Source organism: Schistocerca serialis, chromosome 8 (assembly GCF_023864345.2).
Source record: "Schistocerca serialis cubense isolate TAMUIC-IGC-003099 chromosome 8, iqSchSeri2.2, whole genome shotgun sequence".
Lineage (NCBI taxonomy): Eukaryota > Metazoa > Arthropoda > Insecta > Orthoptera > Acrididae > Schistocerca > Schistocerca serialis.
Genome location: NC_064645.1, coordinates 262,424,847 through 262,440,706, shown reverse-complemented (window position 1 = coordinate 262,440,706; position 15,860 = coordinate 262,424,847).

The following is a 15,860-nucleotide window of genomic DNA, read 5'->3' as shown; positions in this document are numbered from 1 at the left end:
CGTGGTCACGGAGATATTCGAGAACCCCAGTGTTAAGGCCGTTATTGTTGGAAAATACCTGTTTCGCACCACTGAATCATTCTGAGCTTGCTCTCCGTTTCTAGTGACCTCGAACAGATCATCTTCAGGAGTATTGAGACATCGTAATAAGATGAGTGGCCACTACACAGCTTCATGTCATAAACATCACCGTTTAGCTATCAATCAGGAGCACATACCTGGAGAATTGCAACAAGTGTCATGTGCATTGCTACAGCTTTATTGTACGCCGTATATACTTCTGATTCAGATCTACGTTGATATTTGTGAGATGATGCTTGGTAGTCGTTATGGGATGTGACACATCTGATTACGGTGCCACAGTACACCTGAACGTCGTCTTTTTGTCATTGAAACTAGATCTTCAATAAACTGATCTAGACAAATGTGAGTAGCCAGGTCCTTTCCACTACTTTTACAAACTGTAAAACACCGCATCCTCAAAACAATACCGTTATTACAATGGAACTCTTAGGCATCTGCGTCATGTTGTAATGTCGGAAAATGGAGCAATATTTGTTTAGTATGGTGATGTGGAGGGAGGGGGGAGGGTTGCAAGTAACAGAAGCTGTTTACATGAATACTACATAATCTGCAACACCGAGGGGCAGAAAGCGAGGTGCTCGCATTGTACTCTGCCCGTGAAGCATTTTCGAATACTTCCGTCGACACTCGGCTTGCTATATGAGTACTGCTTTCTTATTGGTCGTACGGTCCGAGCTCTCCTGTTACGGGTTTCAGCAGTGACGGTCATTTCGTATAGGGCTAGCAATATATGAACCGTGCATTTGCAATAGTAGACATGACAGACGGGATTATTGTCAGTCTATGAACATAATGATTGTCTGAAGGCTTGTATTTTCGTATTATCAATTCTAGAAATGTCGACGAAAAGTGTTGACCCCGACAAAAATATACTCATCATTACAGGTATTTACTGATTGTGTGAGGGGCAGTATCATCCGTTTGACAATTCGCCTTTCCGTGCTTCGCTTTTTTTCCAGTACAGTCGATACTTGCTCATTTCAAGAGGTTTAGACTTTTAAATTTGTTGGTCGATGAAGAAATAATGGTTTACTTTATTTAGTGCTACAGACTTAACCCATCTCTCATCAAGAGTGCTTTTCGACAGTTTTTTGCAAAGTGCTTGCAAATAGTCTTTGTGGGTATTAACACACTGATTTTCAAACACTCGAATGGCTTGCCTATATTATAACTGTATTTTGTTTTGCTATTTTTTCTCGACTAATATTAGCAAATTTTTCTTGTACACTGTGGACGTGTCACAACACTGCAACTTCTAAGTCGGCCGTTGTGGCCGAGCGGTTCTAAGCGCTTCAGTCTGGAACCGCACGACCACTACGGTAGAAGGTTTGAACTGTTCCTCGGGCAAAGATGTGTGTGATGTCTTTAGGTCAGTTTGGTTTAAGGAGTTCTAAGTTCTAGGGGACTGATGATCTCATATGTTAAGTCCCATTGTGCTAAGAGCCATTTGAACCATTTTTTTTTTTTTTTTTGCAACTTATTTATAACGAGATAGCTGCAATCAGTGGCCTTTATAGGCCTTTATTTTCCCGTGATATCATTTCAAGATTTATCGCATAATGTGGTGAGATGTTTATAATTATTTACGACTCCAGAACATAATTTCTTTACTAACAGCATTACAGAACTGAGCAACGAAAGTTATTAAGCAGTTCAATAAGTAAGTAAGCAAATGTTCGCGAAGCATATATAAATGTAAATATCTGAAAATGGTGTGAACATTTCTGGAAAACGCCTGCTCTGAAAAATAATTATTTGCCTTAGCGTGTCGCGTGAGGGGTGTTATTCATATCTTTGCATTGCTCCACAAGCAAGCTCCCCGTATAGTTTTGACTTGATGCGTCTGGAGCGCTGCTGTCGCATCACGTACCCCAAGGAGCGTAAGTCGACGCCAGGAAATGCTATTGAGTGGAATGACTAGGCCGTTGGTTATTTAAGCACCATTCACCATTAAAAGGAGCAACACTTTTATTCACTCTCAGAATTAGGATTGACAATAGCTATTTCAGACTTTAACGAAGTCAGAAATGTACTTTTTACTTTACTGTCCAAGGAAACAGTGAGTGGACTCAAATTTTACCAGCTTGGAATTGCGTAAGCAGCCTTTTAACTGTCAAAGTGAACGACAGATAGTCTCAAATTTATAACACCCCAAATTTACATGAAACAATAACTGCGTCCAAGGGAAAGGCGCAATAGAACAAACTAACAGTATTAAACAAACAAAAATATTAGTCCATGGAGGAAAGTAGCCTTTAAAATTCAAGAAATGAAAGAATCACAGAAACAGTCATAAAATTACAAGAGTTATAAAATTAGAAGAACACTTAACTCCTTCCGTTGGTCGTGACAACAGGGCAGCCAAAAAGTACTAATTTCCAGAATACACAAGGTCCAGGTTCCCAGAAATGACGGCCGACCCTTCTAAGACATTTGCTACTTGTGCCCAGACATCAAGGTAGCACTCAATAGTAGCGCTGAAAGCTTATTAGAGGTTTCAAACGTGATTGAAAGCAGAAACCGTAAACATGTTTTCAGTATATTAAGCTTACAGCCACCCGGTTGCACAATTTTGATGTAAAAACCTTAACCTGGTTTTGACTCCACCAAGAGCATCTTCTTCAGAATGAAGTCACATAAATTACGCGACGTTAGTGTTTTAAATGTACATAATGAGGTGTTTGACTTGAACTCCGTAGCTCATCGCGTATATTTACAATATTAAAAGAAATGGTGCAAATGGCTCTGAGCACTATGGGACTTAACATCTGAGGTCATTAGTCCCCTGGACATAGAACTACTGAAACCTCATCACACACAACCATGCCCAAGGCAAGATTCGAACCTGCGACCGCAGCAGCAGAGCGGCTCCGGACTGAAGGGCCTAGAGCCGCTCGGCCACAGTGGCCGGTTACAATGTTAACATTATGTAATTTATGTGACTTCCATCTGTAGAAGATACCCTTAGTGATATCCAAACCTCGTGAAGATTTTTCCATTAAACTTATGTAACCGGCTGGCTGTAAACTTTAAGTACTGAAAAGATTACTTGAGTAGTTTGTTTTGAGTACCTACCGTTTGACCAGCAGTAGTCACTGGGTGCATAATTACCTTTAATTTGAAATCATATTACATGAAATAGCTCTTATTGGTTTATTGTATCGGCAAGTTCAATAAAGTTTTAAAGTTCACTGCCGTTATGTATATTATGTACTAATAAGTGTCATTAATGACTTATTCAAGGTACAGCTTTTGCTTAGGTTAATCCTAATTCATAGAATTCCTCTAATTCTACTATAAAGGCTGTTAATGAATTGCTGACAGCAGGCAGTAGTGGCCGAGCGGTTCTACGCGCTTCAGTCTAGAACCGCTCGACCGCTACGGTCGCAGGTTATAATCCTGCCTCGGGCATGGATGTGTGTGGTGTCCTTGGGTTGTTAGGTTAGGTAGTTCTAAGTTCTAGGGTACTGATGACCTCAGATGTTAAGTCCCATAGTGCTCAGAGCCATTTGAACTATTTTGAACTACTGCCACAGTAATCATTAAAATTAAGGAGTTGCTTTATTTCCACTACTTGTAGCTTGCTTTAATTGACTGAATGATTATTATATGTCAACTAACAGTCTTCTTTCTGTGTTATAGGTGCGCCAGGGCATACATTTGTTATTTAGAGGCTTCATAAAGGCTATAATGTTGCTTTACTTTGACCTATCTCAGCACTGGATTTTGTTTTGCAGTCACAGTTTTCAACCTGCTTTCCTTCACCAAACACTCTGGCGGGTACAAACAAATACATGCCCAAAAAGTCAGACACCGCAATCGGACAGTGCCCTAGCACGCAACGACCTTTAGCGGTGCTCGAAGAAAAGCAATTAAAACAAACTGAATTGTTCATATTAGAAGAAAGGGGGAAAAAAGGGGAATGGTAGCACACAGTTTACTCTGCATATCACAGAAAGAACTCCTTTCTTCTCAAGTTTACGCCAGCTCAACGGTCAGCGTAAACGACATTCACAAGAACTCAGCTGCAATATTTTACCCTTTTCTTTTTGACACAAAGAGAGGTAAAACAGAATACAGGGTGCATCAAAAAGAATCATCCGATTTTAGAAAATCATAACTATTACGTTATTTGAGATATGTGGGTAAACAAAGTGCTGTTGGAAAGAGCAAACTCTCGAGTTCTAGTAAAAATGGTGTCGCGACAACAGAAAGTGTTTTGTGTTCTTCGTTTTGTGCAGTGCAGGTCAGTAATAACAGTTCAGTGTGACTAGGTATGGTGTGGATCCTCCTAGAGCACAGAGGATTTGACAATAGCGTGAACAATTCCGAGAATTAAGTGGTTTGTGTAAAGGCAAATCTCTGGGCTGTCCCCGAGTGTCTGACACAGACGTCGAACACATCGGCCATCGTTTCCCAAGGTGTCCACTTGAGAACTTTCTTTTCCCACAGTTGGAGACTGATTCGAACGACTTCACTTACCAAGATCATGGGGCACCGCCATACTGGCCTCACGAAGTGCTGGAACCTTTAAATCAAAGGTTACTGAACGATGGTCTCACGAGACCAAATGATGCAGCCTTACATTACGAGCCTCCGAAGTCATCGGACCAGGCTGTATGTGATTTTTCTTTTGGTGGTTTGTAAAGACTCTGTTTACGAGCCTCCGTTACCAACAACAGTGAATGAACTGAGATACGGCATAACAGCGGCTGTGGAAGCTGTAACTGAAGACATGCTCGATGCAGTGTGGCAACAATTTGAATACCTCACTGACATATGCCATGCATCTCAAGGGGCGCATATTGAGCAACTATGGAAAAGTATGAAAAGAAACTTTTTGAGGCCGAGCGGTTCTAGGCGCTACAGTCCGGAAGACTGCCACGGTCGCAGCTAAGAATTCTGCCTCGGGCATGGATGTGTGTGATGTCCTTAGGTTAGTTAGGTTTACGTAGTTCTAAGTTCTAGGGGACTGACGAGCTCAGAAGTTAAGTCCCATAGTGCTCAGAACCATTTGAACCATTTTTTGAAACTTTTTGAGTTTACAGTTCAGCAGAAAACAAAATTCATTGTATATATTTGCTACGAGGGTAATCCAAAAAGTAAGGTCTCCTATTTTTTTTATAAGTACATTGACCTATTTATTTCTACAATACTTTACATAAGTTTACAGGTTGAACATTTAGCTATTTTTCAACAGAATCACCACTTCTGTCGATGCATTTTTGTAGACGCTGTGGCAGTTTTTGTATGCCCACGTCATACCAGCTCGCGGCCATGCTGTTCAGAAAGTTATAAACCTCTTCATTCACCTCGTCGTCGGAGCTGAATCACTTTCCCGCCAAATGATCTTTTAACTTAGGGGACAGGACGCCAAGTCAGAACTATAGGGTGGGTGGGTGATTATATTCCACTGAAACTGTTTCAGGAGAGCAACGGTTTGCCGAGCGATGTGTGGGCGAGCGTTGTCATGGAGAATGTGTACGCCCTTGTTCAACATTCCTCTTCTCCGGTTCTGCATTGCCCGTTTGAGTTTTTTCTGAGTCTCACAGTACCTGTCAGCGTCAACTGTGGTCCCAGCGATTCAGCTCCGACGACGAGGTAAAAGAAGAGGTTCAAAACTTTATGAACAGCATGGCTGCGAGCTGGTATGACATGGGCATACAAAACCTGCTACAGCGTCTACAAATATTCATCGACAGAAATGGTGATTATGTCGAAAAATAGCTAAATGTTCAAGCTGTAAGGTGATGTAAACCATTGTAGAAATAAACAGGTCTATGTACTTATAAAAAATAGGAGACTTTACTTTTGGGATTACTCTCGTAGTTTCAGAAATACAGACGTGGCAAATCGGATAATTCTTTTTGATACACCGAGTACATCGAGGCTCGAACCTTGTATAACAGCTTAAAAGGCACTTTCTAAATAGCACAGTCAACAGCGACGCAAGTAAATGCAGACGCAATTGCAAAGCATGGAGTGAGAGACTAATCATACATAATCTATCAACTTCCCCATATAAAACACTCGGCTTCTCAGCTAGGCAGTAAATCATTGACCAAGCCAAAGGGCGAACCAAAACATCTTCCACAACATGACAACGCTGAAGAGGGTGTTACCGCGGGACCACCGCGAGCCCGGGAACATCACTCTACCCTAAAGCAAACGTCAAGTTCAACTGCCCCAGCAGTACGGAGACGGACTCCGCTTCTCTACTGACATCGCGTCCACTCCCTCACTAGCTGCCCGTACTCGCTGCCGCCGCCGGGCGGTATCTAGCCGACTCGAACAGATGGGAAGTAAAGAGCACGACTCCTGTCTAAAACAGAATCAACACGTGTCGCTACGTCTCACTCACATATTGAACAGGATGAGAAGATCTTTGGAGAGTATATAGGTACCACTTTCATGTCTCCTCCTCCCAACAGAGGCGCCAAAAATGGAACATATTTCGAAGATTACCCTAAATCGTAAATCAGTTGTGAGTCCCACCTGAATCTTCGACCGGAATGACGCGAGTCGATAGTAGTTACGTCACGCGAGCCGGACCACAAGTGGCGCCGCGCTGCTGAGTGGTAGGCAAATGCGGGGGACGGCACGCATTCCGGCGCAGCACGGGGCGAAGCGCTGCTTAACCCGCAATCAGCGCGCGCCGCCCCAACCCCGCTTAATATTCGCCGTCGGGCGGGCGCTTCCTGCAGGCAGCCAGTAACCCCCATTACCGCCCCAATCAGCGGCGCGCCACTCGATTAAGAGCTCGTTTTTGGGCCGCGAGGCGGCGCGGCGACTGCGAACCGCTGCGTGGGGCGTTGCGGCGTCGCCAGTGTCGGTTTCGGCGTCGGCGTCTGCACAGTGCCTGCCAACCGGTCGTCCCGCGGGGGGAAGGCGCCACTCGGTCCGCTCATCACTTTTTTCCCCCGCAAGTCATTCCGCGCGCCGTAACCTAGTTACCGGCGGTAGCCCGGCCCCTCGCTGTGACGCATATTTACGTCTGTCGCTATTGCCACCCCGTCTCGGCATCCCCAACAACACGGCAGCAGGTCGATTTGCTGCACTGCGTTCCAGCCCTCGTATCTCAAACTCCAAGCACGTTATTCACATAGAATAGCGTTATTGACAAGTTTTTTTGTGGTTTCAGACGGCGACTGCATGAAAATAGGACATACCCAATATCGTCCTATTGCCCTTAGTGCTTAGGATACATCGAGAGTTCATACACCTCAAGAACACCGAGCCGTGTGTGGCTCGTGTTCCTCCCATCATGTATATTACACCCTGCTTTTAACGTATTTTCACCTCACTACGTTAATTTAAATTACACTACTGACCATTAAAATTGCTACACCACGTGACGTGCTACAGACACGAAATTTAACCTAGAGGAAGAAGATGCTGTGATATGTAAATGATTACCTTTTCAGAGCAGTCACACAAGGTTGGCGCCGGTGGCGACACCTACAACGTGCTGACACGAGAAAAGTTTCCAACCGATCTTTCATACACAAACACCAGTTGAATGGCGTTGCCTGGTAAAACGTTGTTGTCATGGCTCGTCTAAGGAGGAGAAATGCGTACCATCACGTTTCCGACTTTCATAAAAGTCGGATTGTAGCCTTTCGCGATAGCGGTTTATCGTATCGCGACATTGCTGCTCGCGTTGGTCGAGATCCAATGACTGTTACCAGAATATGGAATCGGTGGGTTCAGGAGGCTAATACGGAACGCCACGCTGGATCCCAACGGCCTCGTATCACTAGCAGTCGAGATGACAAGCATCTTATCCGCATAGCTGTAACGGATCGTGTAGCCACGTCTCGATCCCTGAGTCAACAAATGGGGACGTTTGCAGGACACCAACCATCTGCACGAACAGTTCGACGACGTTTGCAGTAGCATAGACTATCAGCTCGGAGAATATGGCTGAGGTTACCCTTGACGCTGCATCACAGACAGGAGCGCCTGCGATGGTGTACTCTGCGACGAACCTCGGTGTACGAATGGCAATTTTTTCAGATGAAAAATGGCTCTGAGCACTATGGGACTTAACATCTGTGGTCATCAGTCCCCTAGAACTTAGAACTACTTAAACCTAACTAATCTAAGGACATCACACACATCCACGCCCGAGGCAGGATTCGAACCTGCGACCGTAGCAGTCGCGTGGTTCCGGAATGAGCGCGTAGAACCGCGAGACCACCGCGGCCTTTTCGGATGAATCCAGGTTCTGTTTACAGTATCATGATGGTCACATCCGTGTTTATGCGACATCGCGGTGAACGCACATTGGAAGCGTGTATTCGTCATCACCCGGCGTGATGGTATGGGGTGCCATTGGTTACACGTCTCGGTCGCATCTTGTTCGCACTGACGGCACTTTGAACAGTGGACGTTACATTTCAGATGTGTTACGACCAGTGGCTCTACCCTTCATTCGATCACAGTGAAACCCTAAATTTCAGCATGATAATGCACGACCGCATGTTGCAGGTCCTGTACGGGCCTTTCTGGATGCAGAAAATTTTCGACTGCTGCCCTGGCCAGCACTTTCTCCAGATCTCTCGCCAATTGAAAACGTCTGGTCAATGGTGGCCGAGCAACTGGCTCGTCACGATACGCCAGTCTTTACTCTTGATGAACTGTGGTATCGTGTTGAAGCTGCATGGGCTGCTGTAACCGTACATGCCATGCAAGCTCTGTTTGACTCAATTCGCAAGCGTTATTACGGCTGGTGGTGGTTGTTCTGGGTACTGATTTCTTCTTGGTGTAGCAATTTTAATGGCCAGTAGTGTACTACTGAGTTGCAGCTTTGGCATACCGTGACCGGCGGTACCAGCGCGTATCGATATATCCTCTCTCGAAGTATCGTTGCTCGACTGCTATTACTTCCCAATCTTGTCTCTCGTGAGGCAGTTCCCGTCGGGAGTTCGGTTAGCGAGTTTCGGCCTGCCAACCAGTAGGAATGTGTCTGGAGCGCAGTCCGGACCTGCCAGCCGGGGAGTTGCAATGCGGCACAAGTGCAGTCAGGTTGGAGCAGCAGTGAGGCCTGCGTCGACATAGCTCGCCCGATCATTGCCGCCACGAATCACTTGAGCCGGCCACGGTCTTGGTGGATCGTAGGTCGGTCGTCCTACCGGCCGACGCGTTTTGGCTCGCCGATCGTTCATGAGTCGGCTGTGTGTGTGTGTGTGTGTGTGTCTGTGTGTGTGTGAGAGTGTGTGTGTGTGCATCGACTCCCGATTTGTCTTCGTGCGCGTGTAGTTAGTGTTGGGTATCGTTCACGTCTTCGTGCAAGTGTTTATCAGGTTGTATGTGTAGTTGCCGTTATTTCCACTGACGACTATTTTAGATGTTGGCGACATTCTCAGGGCAGTGTTTCGTATCATCGGGCGACGTGTAACTGGTTCTCCGAGCGCTTCTGGGCCCTTCAATTAGCATCTTGTGGAACTTGGGTCGGTCCTTTTCTGGTGCAGGGATGTCGATTAGCCACTGGGCGTGTTTCCTCTCCATGGTTGGGTCCGAGCCAGTATTTCCGCCGTCATTTGTCTGGAAGTGAGTGGGAGACGCACCAGCAGTGCAATCGCGACGGGGCAGCAGTCGCGGACGGACCAACAAGCAGTCGGTCGGTTGGTGCTGATCAGGGAGGATCTCCGTGCGGTGTAGTCGGCTGGGTCGGCTGCCGCTCCCTGCGCAGTGTCGGAGCGTGTGTGGAGCTGTCCGATCGCTACGAGCTTCGTGGGCTCACCAACGCAGGACGTCTAAGTTGAGTAGTGGTTTCAACTACCAAAGCCACGTCCATTCATGTTGTGGTGGTTCGTTTCGGTGGTTTCCTGTTGGGGAGGTTTTCCTGTGAGCAACACGGAGTGTTTGTATTGCTGAAATTTAGCCGCCATGTGGTGCAATTAAATATATTGACTGTGGATAGTTACGTTCGTAACATTTTAGTGTTTGAGTTCTCATGCACCGGTTGGTGGCAACCAAGTCGTTGTGTCGGTCAGTCCACGGCTGTCCCTTGGTTGGGTTCTGACGGATCAAGTGTAGTTGGGCTCACCACCTGTCTCACCTAACTGAACGAGGGCAGACCGACCTCCCTGGAGGCTTTCTGAGCGCCACCGGTGTTTAATTATCTGTTGTCAGCTATTTTAAATTTTAGGCTAATGGTTATTTGTTACGTTTTCTTAAAATTTTGCAAGATTAAAATTTAAATCTATCTTTCAAGCTTAAACACTGCGGCCTGCTGCTTTTAAATATTACGTTAATATATTTTTAAAATTTTCAAGGTTGATTGTGGCCCTCAGCCGTTTGTACTGCATCTTGCATAAGTTGATTCTTTAAATTATTTTATTGCTATCTTAATTGGATTTTAAGATTCCTTGTTGATAAACATGCTGGCCTTCTGCCTTTAAGGGTCTATGGTAATATATTCTGAAGTTCTGAAATGTAATTGTTGCCCTCAGCCATTTGTGTTGCACCTTGCATTTGTTGCTTTTTGGGTTTTAAATTTCTTTATTGCTATCTTAATTGAATTTTTGATTTTTTAATATTTATTGTTGCCCTTCTGCCTTTAAAGGTCTACGGTAATATATACTAAAATTTTGGAATTTCAATGTGGCCCTCAGCCATAGGTATTGCACCTTGCATATGTTATTTTTTGATTTATTTTATTGCTATCTTAATTGGATTTTTATCTTGTTAAGATATCTTGTTGGAGGCCTTCAGCCGTGAAAGAGCTGCATTCGGTAAAGATTTGGCTATGTGCCGCTTTGGTTGTAAAGGTTTTTGAATTGCAATAAATGACAATTAGAAGCAGAAACTGACCTCAACCCTTGGCCCTTTCTACAATCCTATTACCTGTTCTGCCCAGCGGGTTTAGCAGGCGTCTCAAGCACTTTTAAAGCAAATGGATATTTCCAACAACAAATTCGCAGAGCATTCAATGTGAGTCGCAGAATGCAAGTACGTAATCTGGAAGCAGAAAGTAACGCCTTCAGGTCAAAGGTGTTTTTGCATTACGACGGTGCTCTTTCCTCAAGGATAAGATATATTCTCGGAAAATACTGTATTTAGGTGATATTACAGCCTTCTACGCAGATTGCAACCTTACTCGGTTTTGTGAGGGATACATTATTGCACTCAGATTCATTGCAGAAATTGCGGTAACTAATATATAGATCAGACAATTCACACAATTCATGAGAGATGCATCGGACGCCGAAGATATACATGCTTAATACAGAGAGACAAGTCAGCTGTGGCAGAACTTTGTACTGATATGAGACATCCGAAGAACTGCATTGATGTGAAGATTTTAACATCCATCTCTTTCTTTTGTGATTCTAGTTTCAAGGAAGCCATAGAAATCAGACTAACATCACTTTTGTGATGAACAGACATTGATGGGAGCATGTACATTGTCAATGCACGTGGAATCTTTACGGTAGCTCTCCATCGAACAGTATTTTCTGCAGTTAAGAACAAGCAGGCAATCTGCTTATTTAGAAGTATATTTTTCAGTGAACGTTTCGGGCTTGGAAACCACATGTAACTATTAGGGAGAGAATGATATTTCGACCGAAGAGGCAAAAGAACTACCTACATTGATCTATCTGTTAGGCGTTTCTGGCCTTGGCAGGTACAGGAACCAGGAAAGAAGCCAAGGCGTTTCGACAGTGTTGTAAACATCCACTGTGTAAAGGGATGGCTGCCATTAGAATCTGCGAGTTTCCATATCGCCCTGGACTGGACACTACCGATTGAGCTGTCGGGTGCTGTTGTACTTCTGCCTGCATAGTATACTGGAAAACTTCAGGCCTTTAGAAGAATTTTAAGACAGAACACAATTTTTTTGGCGGTTTTGAAAATGTCTATGTTGGGACGCAAAATCACTTCTCTTAGTTAGCCGGGGCCCCTGGTAACTGCTGTAACATTTGGCCCCTCCAGATAATATCTCTTTGATAAATGTGTTGTTAACCTTAGGCCTAAGCACAAACTCAAAACACGCTGATTAAAGTGGCCATGGCAAAGCAGTTTGGGATCATAACGTCTTCTCGCCCCTGTGTGGAAATTTACAAGTCAGTGATCTCTTAGTTAGCCGGGGCCCCTGGTAACTGCTGTAACATTTGGCCCCTCCAGATAATATCTCTTTGATAAATGTGTTGTTAACCTTAGGCCTAAGCACAAACTCAAAACACGCTGATTAAAGTGGCCATGGCAAAGCAGTTTGGGATCATAACGTCTTCTCGCCCCTGTGTGGAAATTTACAAGTCAGTGATAGACTGCTTCTCCAGGAGAGTAAAGAATATTATTATATCTGGTTAGGGCTGGCTGGAGGTTAAAGCAGAGGAGCGAGAGCGAAGACATGGTGCTCGAGAGGTCTTGTGAATGGGATGAAAACCTTATGGGGGCAGTTGCATAGTGCTTTTCTCCAGTTTACCGACGTTTGATGGAAAGGGCGGAGCGGAGAAACGGGGCTTCTAATAAAGACTCCAGTCCGGAGAGGCGATTCCTGTTTGAACTCTTGTTATAAATGGGTTGCTCTTGGGACACTCGTCCTGAGCCTGACTTTTCACTGGCATTGGTCTCGACTGGGGAGCCTGTCTTTAAGTCTTAACTGTACCGACAGTTTAGACCTCAGTCATCTCAGGACAATCTTGATCTATGAGGTCTGCCGCCTTCGCGTTTGATGTCCTTGTGCACACTGCCGTATGAGTGAGTCAAACTGGTCCATGGTATGGCCAGTGAATAGGAGTGTCACTGCTGGAATCTGCCGAGATTCCAGGGCTCTATCACAGAGTAATTGTGAGCTGTCTAAGAGGTCGCCAGCCCGCAACTTTGCAGAGTTCGCGCATGCGATAATGAATTGCGGGCACCATACATCACTACTCTGCAGACGCTTGTACCATGATTATCACCTCAAAGAGCACTATGCTTCGAGAAAGGGGTATGGTATTGCTGCTTTAGCTTCTTGGGGTAAACAGAATCTCAGTCTCGCCACTTGTTGTCAGCTGCACCATCGTTGTGTAACTTTCATGTAGAAAAAATCCATCACAGTCCATTCACTGTTAGATAATATCTGATTGTTTTACTCATGTTTTGAGCCAGAGTAAACCAATTAAACAAGTAAAACTTAGTCTTTACCAACCGAACGCCATCCAGTGGTGTGCTAATTACTTGTGATTTCTATTTGTGTTGGCAACAGTTCATGATTTACTTGTCAATTCGCTTGACTTGTGTTGTTGCGCCTATTTTGCGGTGAATAAACTTTTACATTTTTTATATAAGGTTTAATCCCATTTTGATATATCAATCACCCATTAATAATTGATTGTAATATCGACATGTTCACCAGTTCATTATATTATCTCACCATTCAAGCTTTATTTAATATTCTGATAAAAATGATAACCTCCGATGCAGGAGGACAGAATCAATTTATCAGATGCGTGGCCAGGTAGAGAGTGGAAGGTTTACAAGTAATTGCTGTCAGGGTAGAAACTCACAGTCGCCTGTAGCCTTCCAAATCAAACCGCAAGAGCAGGGTAGTCTTTACTGGAATTCGATCCTTGGATTAATTAAAATGCAGAGAAAGCTTAAAGGTGTTTCCTCCGCCGAATGTACATCGATAAGCGAGCCGAATGCCTCAACGCTTTCACTACAGGTGGCCCAAGTGTATATCTATGCCGCCGACCAGCACATGAACATCACCTCGTAACTTGGTAACTTGTCGTCAGCTTTGCGAGTCACTCTGAGAATGGTCAGACGATATACGGATGAAATACTAGTTGAAAGTGTAGTATTTTCCCAGCTGCATGCCCGAAATTTAATGGATAGTGTCGCATATAAGTGGACAGATCGTCTCTCCAAGTCTTTAAGTAACGTTACAAGTGCTCAGTATCGGCACTGTTTGTATAATGGTATATGTCAGTACTTGTGTGTAATTAATTGAAATCACCTCTGCTGCGGCTGCCTCCCGAGAAGGCATAATAATAGAGTCCCGTGCCGGCCGAAGTGGCCGTGCGGTTAAAGGCGCTGCAGTCTGGAACCGCAAGACCGCTACGGTCGCAGGTTCGAATCCTGCCTCGGGCATGGATGTTTGTGATGTCCTTAGGTTAGTTAGGTTTAACTAGTTCTAAGTTCTAGGGGACTAATGACCTCAGCAGTTGAGTCCCATAGTGCTCAGAGCCATTTGAACCAATAGAGTCCCGTGGACATCTGTTCGCTGGGTTGCCTACTTGCAGGCGAATGACTTGTCGGCGTGATCTGACATGCTTGCCTCCTATTTGTATGCTCTTCAGCTACGCTATGGCGCTTGTGAAGATTCAAAACTTGGAGGTATACTGTATCGACTAAAATGTATCATTTTCATGGCAATCTTTGTTACGTGACCATTCTTTCCAAACTGTCCCATAAGTAGCATAATACCAGAACATGAAGACCCAATAGTTTGGAATAACTGGTTATCTCAAATAAATTAATTAAATGCATATTGGTACCAGGTTCTCAATAGTTAATTATCTTTTCTTGGTTTTTGTTTGGATTTGTGTGGTATCTACAATTGCGAAGGCATTTGGAAGCACACCAAAGTGAGCTGCCGGCAGTCAAGCAAGCACCTGAGATTCCGTATCCAGACAGAAGGGATCAATCGTGGGGCAGTTCCCAGATGGACGGACTGGTTGGGCAGTACGTCAGCGCCACTCGCTTGACCTGATTTTCCTTGTGAGTAGCTGCCACTGGAAGCTGGACACAGACAATCTTCCGTTGCCTGAGACTTCCAGCAGCGACTGCCTCCACAACTCGAAGGTTGAAATAGGAGAAATGAGGCCTAGGAAACGCACTACAGTGAACAAAATGTAGAAGTCTGTGTTTCCTTGGGACACACCAGACACCACAGATAACATTTCGAAAATGTAGTGAGAGGCCACAGTTTAATGTGCGAGATGCCACTGAAAGTCTGGTCCAGAAGATCTATCGGTATTGGCTAATCTAAATAAACTGGACGTTAGGGACAAAAACTTGGGTGTGCTGGTGAGGTCTCACTTCACTGGCCACAGAAAGAGTTAAGAGTGAGCTGCCTCGTTTCACCATCAAATGGTAGGAAGTGTGTTACCGGTTAATCTCCTGAAGAAAAACTCAGGGAAGAGGACCAGCATCTTTTAAGGTACCATTTGACTGGTTGGCACTCAGGATATCCATATCCCAGCCAATGCGAGCAAAGTAAAGCACGAAAAATGCAGAAATAAGAGTTTCCCTTTTAGGAATTGTTCGGTACAAATATTTTTAACGTTCATCTTTCGGCTCTTCGACTTTTCGTCGCCTGACCGCCGGAAGCTGTCTCCTCCATTGATCTTTGCTGCCGCCAGGATCCATCTCCAAGCAGGTAAACTGAAGGCCTCAGAAATATCTCAGGCTCCCACGAATTTAACCCCAGGCACTGGTTATAGTTGTGCCACGAATGCCTGATTCTGGAGCCGCTTCAGCCTCCACCTGCTGTCAGTAAGGTAGAGACTGAGCTGTGACGGCAAGATGATCCATACGAACAGTAAAGTCATTTTTATAGAACTTCAAAACCTCAAGATTCACTCTGAAGATTTGTTTCAGATTCGAAAGATAGTTCGCTTCTAACTCTGGACGCAGATGAAACACTTCGCCTTCTCTATTAGTATCTGCCTTTCATACTAACATCACGAAAATCATGATGCAACTTCACAACTACATTAGTTTCGTTATTAAACGTGATTGGTAGGATCTTGCCCCATACTTTGTCGTTTGTCAGACGA